Genomic DNA, 14,714 nt, shown 5'->3' with positions numbered 1-14,714 from the left:
CGTTTGGTTTGGGTAGGGAGCTTAGTGCTTAGTTTAACTTTCCTTTTAGATTAGAGTCCACTGGAGTGTGCTTATTTTGTTCCTTGAATTGGCAACACCCATTAACCCAGTCTTTGTGCAGTTGGCTTCTCTTTGGTCTTTGTTTTATTTTTCTGAATTATAAGCAATAAAATTTGTATTTGTCCACTAACAGGTCTAATGTTACATTCCTCACACACACACCAGGACAGACACTAGGAAAGTGGATTATCAACACGAAAAAAGCAATCTCATCAAAACGACAAAACAGAAAAAAACTGAGTGTAACAAAAATAATGAAAATACAGATAATGACTTTTTCTGATTTTGATCTGTACTGAGTGACTATACTGTCACTTAGTCCTACTATGAGGACTATTTCTGTCATGAGCCAGGGTTTTGGCTCCTTGTTTTGTTGTTTTATTGTTTATTTTGTTATTTACTTTCCAGTGTTTGTCCTCTTTTCTCCTCAGTCCTTCCCTCTCTCCTTCTCTTCCTCCCTCCTCTTTCTCTGCTCCTCCTCAGTCCTTCCCTCTCTTCTTCCTCTCTCTCCCTCCTGTCATCTTCTTTCTTCGCTTCTCCTCTTGTCTTTCTCTGCTCCTCCCCTCTCTCCTTCTGTTCCTCCTCCCTCTGATTACCAGCTCCTCCCTAATTGTCTTCACCTGTGCTGTCTCTTCCCTATTTAAGTCTCATGCTCCCCTTTGTCTTCGTCGGATCGTGTGTTTGTCATTCCCCGTGCCGTGTTCTTCAGCTTACCTGGCCTTCTTCCGTCCTGTCGTCCTCCGTATTCCTCCCGTCCTCCCCTGGATTAGATCTCCTTGGTTTGTTGGTTTTTGATTTCCTTTTGTTTGTACTTTGTGGTTTTGATCTGTTCTGATCTTAGTTGAGTTTAGTTATTTTTTGTCCTCTGGACTGTTTTTGGCTTTCATTAAAGCTCACCTTTGTTTAAACGTTACTTTGGTCTGCATTTGGGTCCTATTTTCGTACTGCACATGACAATTTCAGGGATTTGTCTTCAGTCCTGTGTTACTTTTTACAGGTAGAAGACGGGCTGTCTGGTCTCAACAGCTATAATTAAAGGCCCTGTCACCTGGTTATGCTAACTCACTATTACAGAGAAAAGCTATGGGAAAATGTCAGCAATTCACAGTGACAACATAATGCTAGGTGTAGTCACCATGGTTATAGTGGGCAAACACCAGTTACATACCTACATTAGGTTCAGCAGTTCCCATTTTGTGTTTTAGTTAGATTATATCCAGTTTGTGCTGTAAAAGAGCATAAAGCACTGTCCCTTTGCCAGACAGTGCTAAAGGCTAAAATAAAATCAACGTGGACCCTCAGTCATGCTTTTAGAGTTCCTTCCTGACCCCTTGGATACAGTTGTATACAATCTTCCATCTGTTGACTGTTGATGGGATAAAATGCATCTGTGTTTATGTATGACACTATTTAGAATCATGCCTGCTAATGTCCCTGCCCACCTTTACACTGAACTGTGGTCTTAGATCAAACTGTGTGAAATCTGCAAGTAACACAGGTGCACCACACATTCAGGTGCTCCGGCACTGAATTCACACACATTTCCATGTAATGCAGATCTAGAATCTATTTATTTACTGCAATTTGTAAAATTTGATATTGTAGCAAAATCTATGTAAATCTCACATTGATAGCAACAATGATCCAGACAATGTAGATGAATGTAGGTCAGGAATGTTTGAAATTCCATAAATGTTGTTGCTGTTACTGACACTATTTAACACTTCTCTCTTCATAAAAAGACATAATGCTGAAGTCACTTCACAGACTCAGAAGTTCTGAGGGGATCCTCTTTGTGTAGTTTAGCAGCAAGAATTACAGGGGTGCACAATTTTCAATGATTTGCACTGACACGCCATGATGGCAGCAGAAGGACGCATTTTTTTTCATGCATTTGTGATCTTCAACTAACCACTAACCCTGTTGTTTTAGTGTCTAACCTGGGTGGAAGTTAGTGGTGTTTAACCACCAGCAGCTCTCACCTGCCTCCTTATGTCGAAAAATTGGCTGAAGTAGCCAGTTATTGCAGGCAAGACAGAGTCAAAATAACACAGATAGTTAAAAATGTGTAAGACCTGCGTGCACCATAGAGGATGATGTCTGTAAAAGGGCACAAACATAGGACATGCTGCCACTGCTGTGACACCAGCACCTCCAGTTTTAAAATTCTTTTATTCTCTGCTTCTTTAAACTTGGTTGTATTCCCAGTGTGATTGACCAACATTTCACCTTTAGATAATATGTGTGTAAAAATGGATCATAACTGCTTTGTATTTGTCACAGAGAATGAGTCTTATCCATATGAAACTTTACAAGAGACTTTTTTTTTGTTTCATTTCTGCCAACAATTTTCACATGGAGCTTTATGGGAGCTGACTCATTTTAAGTGCCAGCCTCAAGTGGAGACCTGAAGAACTGCAGGTTTTCAAACTTGACTTCTCAGCCCCTGTAGTTGTAGTAGGCTTTGTGTTGCTGCTTTTCTTCTGCTCCACTTCCAGCACCTATTTCCTTGCAGTATCTGTGTATGGAAAGGCAGTACATTTTGTGAATAGATACATAACAACCTATAAAGTGCAGCTCACAGCCACTTTTCCTTTTGAAAGGAAGGATCAATACCTTTCTCGTCAGCAGTTCTGTTACTGATAAGGACCGTGTATGTATTGCACTTTATAGCCACTATTGATTTTAGATGGAAGCTAGCTCAGAGTGTATGCATGATCTGCTTGAACACACTATATGTCTGAATACCTGTGTGCAGTACGGCTCCTGAAACAAACCCACTACTAGCAGTTAGCAGTGTGCGTGTGTGTGTGTCCATCTGCATGTGCACAGTGGACCTCTTTCCCAGTCCATAAAGCAGCCAATCGGCCTCAGCAATAACAGATCGCACTGATGGTCCCGTTCTACCAATATTATTTACTGTAAGAAATAAACAGATAAAAAAACATGACTGCTCTGTTGCCTGTGGGACCAAAACAATGTTTAGAGGTGTTTAGAGGCTGCCTGGAGGAGTGTGTGGTGGTGGGTTTCAAGTGGCTCAGAGCAGACATTCAAAATGTATCCTGGTGGCTAAAGTGTAACTGAGTCACAGTAATGGAGGCAGCCATGTGTGAAATCTATCTTACTGAGTTTTTAGAAGCTTGTGCTCATTTTTAATGTCAGCATGTGGTAAACATGGTGTGTGTCTCTTGTCTGCATTGTGTGCCTAAAAGCCTGGTGTCATTGCCAACGGCAGGTTTAATCACAGCTGTTGGCTTGATGCTTTGGATCAGGTATCCTTAGTGAAAGACTTTCTATCAGCCTGGTATCAACACGTGGCATACATGTCAATGACTTAAGTCCTGAGCTTGTTGAGTCTGTTGGTGTCTGCCGTCTTCATCCTGCTGCCCCAGCACACTATATACTTGTATATTGCCTCTGTGTTTGTGGACCAGTCCAGCTCGTGGTCAATGTGGACACCCAGGTATTTGCAGTTGTCCACAATGTCCACGTTGGTACCTTTGATGCTGACTGGGTTTGGGAGTGTCTGTTGCTTCCTGAAGTCCACTGTGTAACAATAACAGGCATGGAGAATCTATGGAAGTTGTGTACAAAAGTATTTTATTACTTGCTGGTGAGCATTGTTACTGACAACAAATTCCCCATAGTGAATGAGTGGGTCATATCAGACATTTGAAAATGACATAAAGAAGTTGACCTGTGGGACAGTCTAGTGTTAGAAGTGCAGAGAAAGCTGCAGACAAGCTTAAACAAAGCTGTAGCTGTTTATTCAGGGGCCATGCTGACTAAGGGTTAATTAACCTTTGCACACTTTCACGTCTTCTTCCACCTCTGCATTTCATCTTGCCTACCTATCCCTCCCTTATTGAAGGACAGGACTCCTCTTTCTCCCATCTTGTTCTTCTTCTTCCCTCCATCCCTTTGTCATTTATGTGTTTACCTCAGCTCTTTTCTCTGCTGGCCAAACTGATTCTTCCAGAGAGCAATCTGTGTATGTGTGTTTACCAACAATGAGTCACAATGCTCTTTATTACTCCACCTGAGTGCAGCTCTAAAGTGTACAGTTTATTGCCCTCAGCAGTAGGAATATAAGCCCAGCTCCTCTCCCTCCTGTCTTTTGTAACATAAAGTATTGGCAGCAATGTCTGGAAAGTTTCACAACTTTTGCTCTGATAGGCATCAATTAATTGATTTGTGACACAGATCATTTCAAATGTTGAAAAGGGCTTGGTGATGGTATTTACTCAATATTGAAATGCATGTGTTCCATAACTATATCACATGTATGTATCTTTACACCTGGAATTAAAAGCAGGTTATGTAGAGACAATGTAGCTGTTTTTCTCCTTAATACTTACAAAATCATTTTGATGACATAACTCATAACAGTCTGAGCAGGTCTGCAGCACCTGCACCAGCTCCATGCAGCTGTGCTTCTGGTGGGTACACACAGGAATCACATGACCTGCTTTACATCATATGTGAGGCATACGTCACTATCACAGAAGTGGAGAACTGGCAGCTATTAGATAAAACTGACATTGATAACACTGACATTATGGCAAATCCAACAAATAAACCAACAGGGTGATCTGCTGATGCAGATGGAGATGTAGCCTTATTGCTGTTGGATTAGTCAGAGATATGTTACCTTCTGTTATATGATTTTAAGAGAGATCTGTCTTTTTATTTCAACTGGCGGATGTCGGAGACAACTAGATCACCAGCCTCATGTCCAGGGCAGAATAGTATGTTAGATCATTGTATATGTTGAAGTCATGCTTTATGTACTCAGCCTTGTACGCAGGGCCGGCCCAAGCCTTTATGGGGCCCTAAGCAAAATTTCATACCACCACCTCAGCATCAGATGCTTCATCATCCTATAGGCTGCACTGTGTGTAATACACGCTACTAAATGTATAATATCATCTTGTTTGTATTAATCAATGTTATTTTTTTGGGCCGGCCCTGCTTGTAGGGCAAACAGATGCTCGAGCCACCTCAGCTGACTCCTCTGGATGTGAAGGAGCAGCAGGCCTACTCTGAGCTCCTCTCAGGTGACTCCTCTCAGGAAGTTGTAGATTGCGTATTTGTGACAGGCTACCTTAGTTTTGTAATACAGTGCACTGGCCTTGATTACTGGAGTCAACAGTACTGATGCAACATCCACTAGTACAGTACACCATCTGCATACATTTCCTTATCCAGTGTCTTTTGCCTGCATGCTATATCCTTCAGTTTGATATGCCTGTCATATGCTTCTTTGTTCATGTTGCCCTGCACATGGCCCTTCTAAGGGGTGCAATCACTGGCTTCTTCATGACCATGTTCTCCACAGTACATCTGGTATTCTTTGTACAGTGAGGAAAATGTACTGAACACTGGCTCCAGATACATTTTTGATCCATCCTGCTGACTGTGCCTCCTTGATGGCATTTGTTGTTGTGCCTGGTGCATTCCTGTGTCCAATTTGGCCCATTAATGGACACTCCATGCTTCTATGGAAAAAACATCATCTGACAAACAACCTGCAGTCGATTTTCCAGAAATCTGCAAACATCTTTTACCTTCAAAATCGATCTTGTAAAAGTTCATCAGGAAGACTGTGAGGGTACCTGACCCCCCTCTCTCTCTCTCTCTCTCTCTGAGGTGCTCTGACATCAGCGCAGTTATGGAGGCGCGCCCATGAATGTGCTGATGAGGCCCTGATGGAGGCCTGGTGTGGCAGATCAGCCTTGTTGGGGCCTACTATGTGGACTGGAGAGAGAGGGGAAGCGGGAAGGGATTTATTTGTTCTTTTCTTCTCTATGTGGGGTTAAATTAATTATAATATGGGTTTATGGGTTGGTTGTTTTTGCCTATTTTGTGTGTACATTGGTTTAGTAATTAGACTGCTTTGTATGGTTGAATATATTGGGTTGTGGTTACTTTTCCCCCCTTTTTGTTTGGAATGGAAGGGGTGGGTAGTTTTTATAAATATGGGAGGAGTGATTTTTTTGACGGGCTTTTCTTTGTGTTTGGGTTGGAGGGGGGGATCCCTGGCTGTTTTTGTTTGTTTGGTTAATTAAATTTAAACTGAGCTCAACATCCTGGTCTTTTGTGCCGGGCTTTTTTTCTCCAGAGGGGTCACTCAGCGGCCGCCGTCATCCATTTTGTGTGAAGTTGCAGCTTGCAACATAACAAAGACCTTCTATATTTCTCACTTTCATAGCAAGCTTCTTAGGTCACTCACTCCTTATTTTTTATTATCAGTGCTCAACATCTAATAGATATCACTGAAAGTGCTTTAGATACAAGAACAATCATCATGAGACTGTGACACATGCTCTGCTTCAGGCAGCAAATGGTATTGTAGAAAGGGCAGGTGTTGTTACTATGGAAACCAACACAAAAGCATTAGGTATTTTTATGGCTATAAATAAACAAACAGGAAGTCAACAACAGACAAATCATCATAGAAAAGTGAGATAACACAAAAGTAAACAAACCTCAAAACCCTGTTCTGTTTATTGAAGAAATAGCCTGATTGTAAGATGCTAAGCTTTTGTGGTGATCTCATGATATTACACCTTCACAGAAGGCCACCACAAGTTCCAAGTTAAGCAGTTGATCTTCTGTTAGTATGGAGATGGTTGATTCAATTACTTAAGCTAGCTTGCAGGCTTGCTGTTACCCATGACAGACAGAAGTGTTCAAGTTTTTACAATCAAGACACGCAAATGCAAGTGATGGACAGCAGAAACCTGTCAATATTTTAATCAATTGTTTACCAGACCACCACAGTAGGTCCATACAGCAATGCTACTGGCAGGTTTAAAAGTCTGCATTTATCATCCTGCAAAGGTTTTCAGTGGAGTGAGACATTCAAAAGAAAGAAACTCACTGTCGGATCTTGTTTCTTGTTATATGCCATCATTTGTTGCCTCAATGTCCCCATTCCTTTAAATGGACTGTTAAACTTTCATCCTCTGTTAAACAGCATCAGAGAAATAAAAGAGAAAAGAGGAAAGCAGAGTGAAAACACAATTAGTTTGTCTGTATTTTGACTGTCCATGGAGAACAGCAAGACAGAGCCCAATCCTTTCTGTTATCGGGCAGATAACAAGTATTGTTACATTTGTTGCTTCCACATCATCAGTACTGTTATGATTCTGGGTTCTGTTTTCTGTTCAATTCTCAGTTTGTTGGTTTGCTTTTGATTTAAGTGTATTTCATAGTTTGTTTTCAGCTTATTCCTGACCTTCCTCATGTGTGTCATGTGTTTCCTGTTTTATTGTCAAAGTCCATGTTTCCCCTTGTGTTCCTGTGAGTTTAACTTCCTAGTGTTTTCCTTCCGTTAGGATTGTGTCAGTCCGTTGTTTGTAACCACCCCCTTCGTGTCCTCTGACCTGCCTTGGATTACCTGTGCCTTTGTTTGTTTTTTTTGTTTGTTTGTTCCTTTTACCTTTTGTTACCTTTTGGTTTTTGTGCTTGGACCTTTGGCTTTTCTTATTAAAGCTCACTCTTTGTTCAAACTTTAACTAATTCTACTAATACATAACAGAACGGACTGATCAACATGGACCCAGCAGTTTACCTCTCCACGTGGGAGGCTTTAACTCAGGCAGGCTGCTCAAGCCGGACTAAGTAAGTAAGCCTTACCCTTACCTCCAGCTGTAATTGCCAATAGTCAGATAACATAGAAGATAACATGGAGAAGTTGGGTGAGATGGAGGAACCCCAACGACTTGTGCTCACCCTCATAGAGGAACTAATGGAGGTAAAGCCTTGGCTATATTCTCAATTTGTAACTGTTTTGACGAAGACTCTGTCTGATTCCACTGGTTCCTCCTCGTCTGTTCTTGAGCCTGTTGGAGTTTCCGCCATCCCTCTGCTTTCTCCAGCTGAACCTGCCAGAGCTGCCGTGTGTTCTGCATGGTCAGGTGGCTTCACTGCATCTGTTTTTGGGCCAGCTGCTGGAAGCCATGTGGAACGTTGGTGACGACGGCAACCTGCAGGAGTTCAACTGCCAGCCTTAGTCTCTGTTCCTGCCAGAGCTAGTCTCCGCGCTCCAGCTAGGGTCTCTGCCTCCTTTCCCTGCCTGTCCCAGTCCCAGTGACATCTTCGCCATCGCTAGCTGAACCCCTCTCTTCAGTTCCTGTGCCAGCCGGTGATCCTGTGCCTTCCACTGAGCCGGATGGTCCCTCCCTGTGTGTTCCATCGTCAGCTGGTGGTCTGACAACCTCGCCATCACCAGCATTTCCAGGCTGTGGTTTCCATCTCCTCATCCCCTGATCCCACGGTGGCTCATCCCTCAATCTCAACAGAGCCAACTGGACTTTCTTCATCGTGGGTTCCTGCAGCATATGGTGGTCTGACATCAGCATATGCTGTTCCCTTCTCGTCGGTCCCTGCTCCAGCTGCTGTCTCCACCTCCTCATCCCCTTACCCTACTGAGGCACACCCCTCGTCTTCTCTGGAGCCAGCTGGACTCTCCTCTTCATGTGCTCCTGTGCTGGCTGGTGGCCTGATGTCTTCATCTCTGTCTGCTCATCCCTCCCTGTTTGTTCTTGCTCCTGCCGCGGCCTCTGACCCTGCCAGGGCTCTCCCCTCGTCTTCAGACCAGCTGAACTTCCTTCCTCATGTATTTCTGCTCCTGAGCTAGCTGGTGGACGAGAAACTGACCTGGTGCGGGTTGGGCTCCATATGACATCACCTGTTTCGGAGGCTGCCTGTGCTGGATTTGGTGGCGTATCTGCTGAGGTACTGGAGATTTTATATCTTGGGACTGTGGTGGCTCTGACTGTAACTCTGGGGGTTGCCATTTTGGATTATGGGGGGTTCCATCACAGCCATTATGGACTACCTGCTCAGACAGGGGCTTCCTGTCCTCGCCTCTTATCTCCTTCCCCATCCCTGAGGGGTTGTTATCCTGACCTCCAGTAGTGAACGTCTGCCTGTCTGCAACTTCATCTCTGGTGGCCTCCCGCCCGGACCCTAGAGGATCCGCAACTCCTTAAGTGGTGGCTTCTGTCCGGATCCAGGAGGGTCCACATCCTCATCTCTGCTGCCCTTCTGCCCTTACCCAAGAGGGTCTAAACCCTTGTCTCTGCTGGTCTTCCTCTCGGATCCTGGAGGGTCCACAACCTCACCTCTGGCATCCTTCTGCCCAGACACTGGAGGGTCCACAACTCTGTCTCTTGTGTTCTTCTGCCTGGATCCTGGAGGGTCCGTGATCCTGTTCCAGCTGGCATTCCCTCTGGACCCTGGAGGGTCTGCGACGCTGTCTCTGTTGAGTTTGCATCTGTATCCTGGAGGATCTGCAATCTTGCCTTTGGTAGGCTTCCGTCCCGACCCAGGGAGGGTCCCTGTCATGTCTGGCTAAGCCTGGTTTTTAGCTGGGCTCCTGCCCAACCCACAGACTATCCCTGGCCCTGTTGGCCCTTAAAGGGAGTTTTTTCTTGCCACTGTTGATCTTAAGGCGGTTCAGGCTCTGGGTCTTTGTGAAGCACCTTGAGACAATTCTGATTGTACAATGTGCTATATAAATCCAATTGAATTGTGCTGTGAAACAATCTCCATTCTTAGAGAAATGAGAGAGGTTAGATAACTGCTCAGTCTTGACAGGTACTTGATGTAAGAATTGCCTACTGTCTTTGTAAAAAAAGCTATTTAAAAGTGTGTAAGTATGATGGAGATTGGAGGTGTCTGATCTTATGTGGCTGTGACCATCAATCCAAAAATTCAGATTCAACTTATAATGAAAAATGACTCAGTTAACAAAGGCATTTCCACTGCACAACATCTACTTACAAGGACTCACAGTAACTTGAAAGAACGAAGTATATGAAATGCAATTACATTAAATTTTTGTCTGCACACTATAGTATGTAGCAAGCTGAGTGAGGGTCTGCTGAATGCGATGGGTGCTCTTTTCCTTCAATAGATGCTGTCATCTATCAGTACTCAGTCTACAACAGTCTTTCTAGACTCTGCTCTGTAGGCCTACCAGCCAGCAGTGCAAGAAGTGTACCTGTTCTGTCTTTGAGATGTCACCTTTCTCACAGCCCAACCCTTTCCCTTCTTGTTTCCTAATCACATGCGATTATTTTAATCATGCCCCATATGACAGCATGCTGCACTAACACACATACACCATCTGGAGAAACAGCATCTTTATCCCCACAAGAAGTTATAACGTGTTTGTGTGTGTGCTAGATCAGCAGTGTGTGAAAGGTTGAGACAGGGCTGATATTTTTCTCAGACACTCGCTAACTTAACCATATGGTGCCTAAGACACCTATTTATGAAAACACCACACCAGCTCCAAGAAGGCTCACACACAAATACAGATTTGTTCCACTAAATTGATTGCAACAACTAAGTGTGTGTGTGTGTGTCAGTCCTTGCCTCATGCCCTAATTCTGACCCTTACCCCATCAAAAAGTTGTCTGCCACAGCCATCATTCCATATGGTAACACATGCAAATTTTTTATTATTATTATGTAGCTTTTATACCAAGGAAAAGCCAAACTTCATTTCAGGAATTTGTTGTATCTTTGTAATGGTGTGGGAGCACTCTTCCTTGTGCTTCTGTAGTGAGTCGCACTATTTTTGCCCTGGTGGACTGTTTTGTTGTTGTCTGGCCAGTTTTTTTTCTTTTGTGTTTCCTTGTCTGGTCTCTGTGTATGTGTGTGTCATCAGAGGTCTGGATCAATCCTGGCAGCTCTGCACTTTAGTCTTCACTAGTTCATAAAGTCAACTACACAGAAGAGGGCTCCAGCTGAGCTAAATGCTAACTAGTGATTCTCGCTCTGTCTCCTGTGGCACAGGTCTTACCCGCTCAATGATGATGCCGGGTGCAGAGACCCGTGGCACAAGAGACAGATACAGAGACAGATTAAGCTTCTACACTTCTGATGAAGACCGACTCCTCATTGAAGACCATATTTCCTGTGAAATGTCAAAATTAATAATACCACAAGAGGTTATTTGGCAGGGGCAGGCAATTAAACATTATACTGAGTGCAGTGGCAGCAGAGTGGGTGGGCTGCTGTGGCAAAGTAAAAGAAAACATACAAACAACACAAAGCATAAGCATAGGAGCATCACAATGGGATCAGTTTTATCAATACCATGATCTGGCGTGTAGCCTCAGCCTGTCCTCATCGGGAAAATGTACTAACATGAGGTTTATATTTCAGTCCTTCAAAGCAGAGCATGTGTGCATATTTCTCTGCATCATTATGTGTTTGTGGGGGTAGGGATTATTGTTTTTTTTAAATCTCTGCTTTTTAACTGCTAACCTGTTGTGTTAGGTATGTTTCCTAAAACCTGAAGTAGACAACAACAGGAATTTAGGTTAGTAGTTTTTAATGGGAACAGAAGTTGAGGGGGGCTAGAGAGTCCAGAGAACTCCCCTAGGTCCTTGTGGAGAGGGGTTAGGCTGAGCAGTTGAGTGGCTGGGCTGGCAGGCTGGTAGTGACTGGCTGCAGAAGTTCAGGAAGAGGGTAAGACAGGAGTTGACAGGGGGCTTGGCGAGCAAACAGGTTATTCACAAGCAACTTTTCACCACAAACCTAAATTTAGCAACGAGAGATAAACCCTAAACCCTGGACTCCTGAGTGAAGGTCTGCTGTGTTGGCTGTGTTGGTCCCATGATCTGATAACATTGGGAAATACATCCATATGTTCCATTAGCTTAAATATGACCATGTGTTGTATGTGGGAGATGTGTTTTTTTAAGACGTGTTGTGTAGAATGTAGTGAAGAACCGAGGTGTGTGAGGTCATTCCAAGTGAAAGCACACACACAAAAGAGAAACAATGAAGAAGGAGGAAGTACTTTCAGAACATCACAATTTCCATTGTGATGTTCTGATCATGGTCTTATTGCACAGAATGCTGTCTCAGCTGAAAAAGCAACATGGACAAGACAACTTGTTTGTATTTTTATAATCATATTTATAATCTACAGGAGAGAAAGAAACTAAACACCTGATGCAGAAAGATCTTTAAAGCAACTTTATCAAAATGACACTTCCATTCCAGTTAGCAGCAACTATAAGAGGGCTAGACTGGAACAAGAAACTGATGTATATGTTTGTAAAGAGACAACCACTACAGTTCCACAGAGGATGAAGCTCTGTGCTGAGCTGCAGGGGCATCGCTCAGCAAAACTGTTTAGCTGTCAGGTAAACAGCCCAAAAGTCCGATCCTTTCTTTAGAGATAAATTATTGTTTGGACCTCCTGTTGTTCTGACCTCAGACCAACTTGTCACTTCAAACTTTCCCTAACTGGCCCGTTTTTTGAAGGATGAACCTTGACAGTGACAGACCAGAGCTGTTCGCTGCACAGCAGGTGTGTTTACTTTCAGCACCACCAAGCATCATGGCACCATCCCACACTTCTCACTTGTGCTCCCATTTGATTGGCTAGCTAATTGATTGGCTGTCAGCGTGACTGATGGTGTTGGTACTCATATCCAACATAGCCAAGGTAATGCAGTGATGCGACACGCAAAAGCTCCCCATTCAGCATTTCTCAGTGAACAGAGTTAGCAGTGGAGAGACTACTTCATCTATCATTCTGATGGTAACTGGTACAGCTCCCCTGAGTCCCACAGTTGACCCCATTCAAACCGCATGTTAGCGAACTGTGCTGTTGCCACACTTGATTGATGTGTGCACTTTTCTGACCTTCTCATGTAGGCTAATAGAACTCCATAATGGCTACTGTATTGTTCTGAATATATGACTTTTACATATCAATAACCTGCAACAAAAGATAGTGCTGAAAACATGTAAAATGAATGTGCCAAACAGAAGAATATTTACATATTTACAGAGGATCAGACAATAAGGCAGTGACTTTTTGGGGCAGACTCACAATCCCACTCACAATGTTGCTGTGACCACAGCTGAGCAAAGGTTCTACAGGAGTGTGTCTGAAGAGACTTAGTGAATCCCGGTGGAAGGTGGAGTTGGGGAGGCAGTAGGGCCCTGGGAGACAAGCAGGAGAGACAAGTGAAAGACATGAAATGGGTTGGACAATAGATATATTTTCATATACATTTTCAAAACGGTGACACAGATTGGTAAAAATTCAGCTGTGTCTTTGTGGAAAAACAATCCAATCAGTTCTCTGCTCTACACTTTACATCTGAACACAACCATACCATCAATTTTGTTTTTGTCTGAATTTATAATTAAGATTAAGATTAACTTCATTAATCCCCGTGGGGAAATTAAGTTGTAGTAGCAGCATTTTAAAAGGATAAATACAATAAACACAGCAAAAACCCTTATATACACATACACACACATGACAGCAACAAAGAAAGAATATGTACAAACACATTAAGCAGATCAAGGGGAAGATAGAAGCATAAAAACACAGTTACTGTAACTGAGAAGTTTGAAGTGCACCTGTGATGATGCTTTAGTCCGAGTTAGTGAGCACAGCTCTGACAGTCACAGAGGAGTTATAGAGTCTGATGGCGGACGGCAGGAATGACTTCCTGTACCGTTCCTTAGAGCAGCAGGGCAGCAGGAGTCTGTTGCTGAAGCTGCTTCTCAGTCTATCCACAGTGTTGTGGAGAGGGTGGGAGGGATTGTCCATGATTGACAGCAGTTTAGCCAGCACTTTTTCCCTCGCCACCTCCTCCAGGTTGGCAAGTTTAAAGCCAACAACAGACCCCGCCTTTGTAATGAGTTTTTCTAATGAGTTTCTAATGAGACATTTGGAGCATCCTGCTGCAGACATTGAAGGACCTGAGTCTCTACTCATGCCCTTCTTGTACACAGCCTCAGTGTTCGTAGACCACTCCAGTTTATTGTCCAGTTGGACCCCCAGGAACTTGTAAGATAAGATCTTTCCCACTGATACAGACTGGGGAGGGCGGGGGCTTATCCCTGCTGTAGTCCACCACCATCTCCTTTGTCTTGGCCACGTTCAGCTGCAGGTGATTCTCTCCACACCACCTGACAAAACACTCCACAAGGCCCCTGTACTCATCCTCCCATCCGTTCTCCACACACCCAACTATGGCTGTTTCATCCGAGTACTTCTGAAGGTGACAAACTCAGAGCAGTACTGGAAGTCAGCTGTGTAGGTGGTGAACAGAAAGGGACACAGCACAGTTCCTTGAGGAGCCCCAGTGTTGATGGTCAGGGTGTCAGACACACAGCTCTGCAGTCTCACAAACTGTGGTCGGCCTGTCAGGTAGTCCTCAATCCACAAGACTAGGGGAGCATCCACCTGCATCTTCTCTAGCTTAATCCTCAACAGTCTCGGCTGGATGGTATTGAAGGCAGTCGAAGAACATGACCCGCACTGTGGTGTTCAGTCTGTCCAGGGACGAGTAAGCCCACCTGAGCAGATATGTCACTGCATCATCAACCCCGACCTCGGGCTGATATGCAAACTGCAGTGGGTCTTGAAAGGGGCTCACCAGGGGTCTGAGGTAAGACAGCACCAGCCGCTCCATGACCTTCATAACATGGGAGGTCAGTGCTAGTGGCCTGTAGTCATTTGGTGCCACAGGATGGTTCTGCACTGGAATTTGCTGAAGATGAAGGCTCTGGTTGAACAGGTGCTGCAGTACTCCACACAGCTATTTGGAACAGTTCTGCGGCACCCGTGGACTGATGCCGTCAGGACCAGCGGCCTTTGC

The sequence above is a fragment of the Parambassis ranga genome, chromosome 3 (genome assembly GCF_900634625.1).
Source record: "Parambassis ranga chromosome 3, fParRan2.1, whole genome shotgun sequence".
In the NCBI taxonomy this organism is placed as follows: domain Eukaryota; kingdom Metazoa; phylum Chordata; class Actinopteri; family Ambassidae; genus Parambassis; species Parambassis ranga.
The sequence above is the reverse complement of the archived record's forward strand: the minus strand, read 5'-3'. Positions refer to the sequence as shown.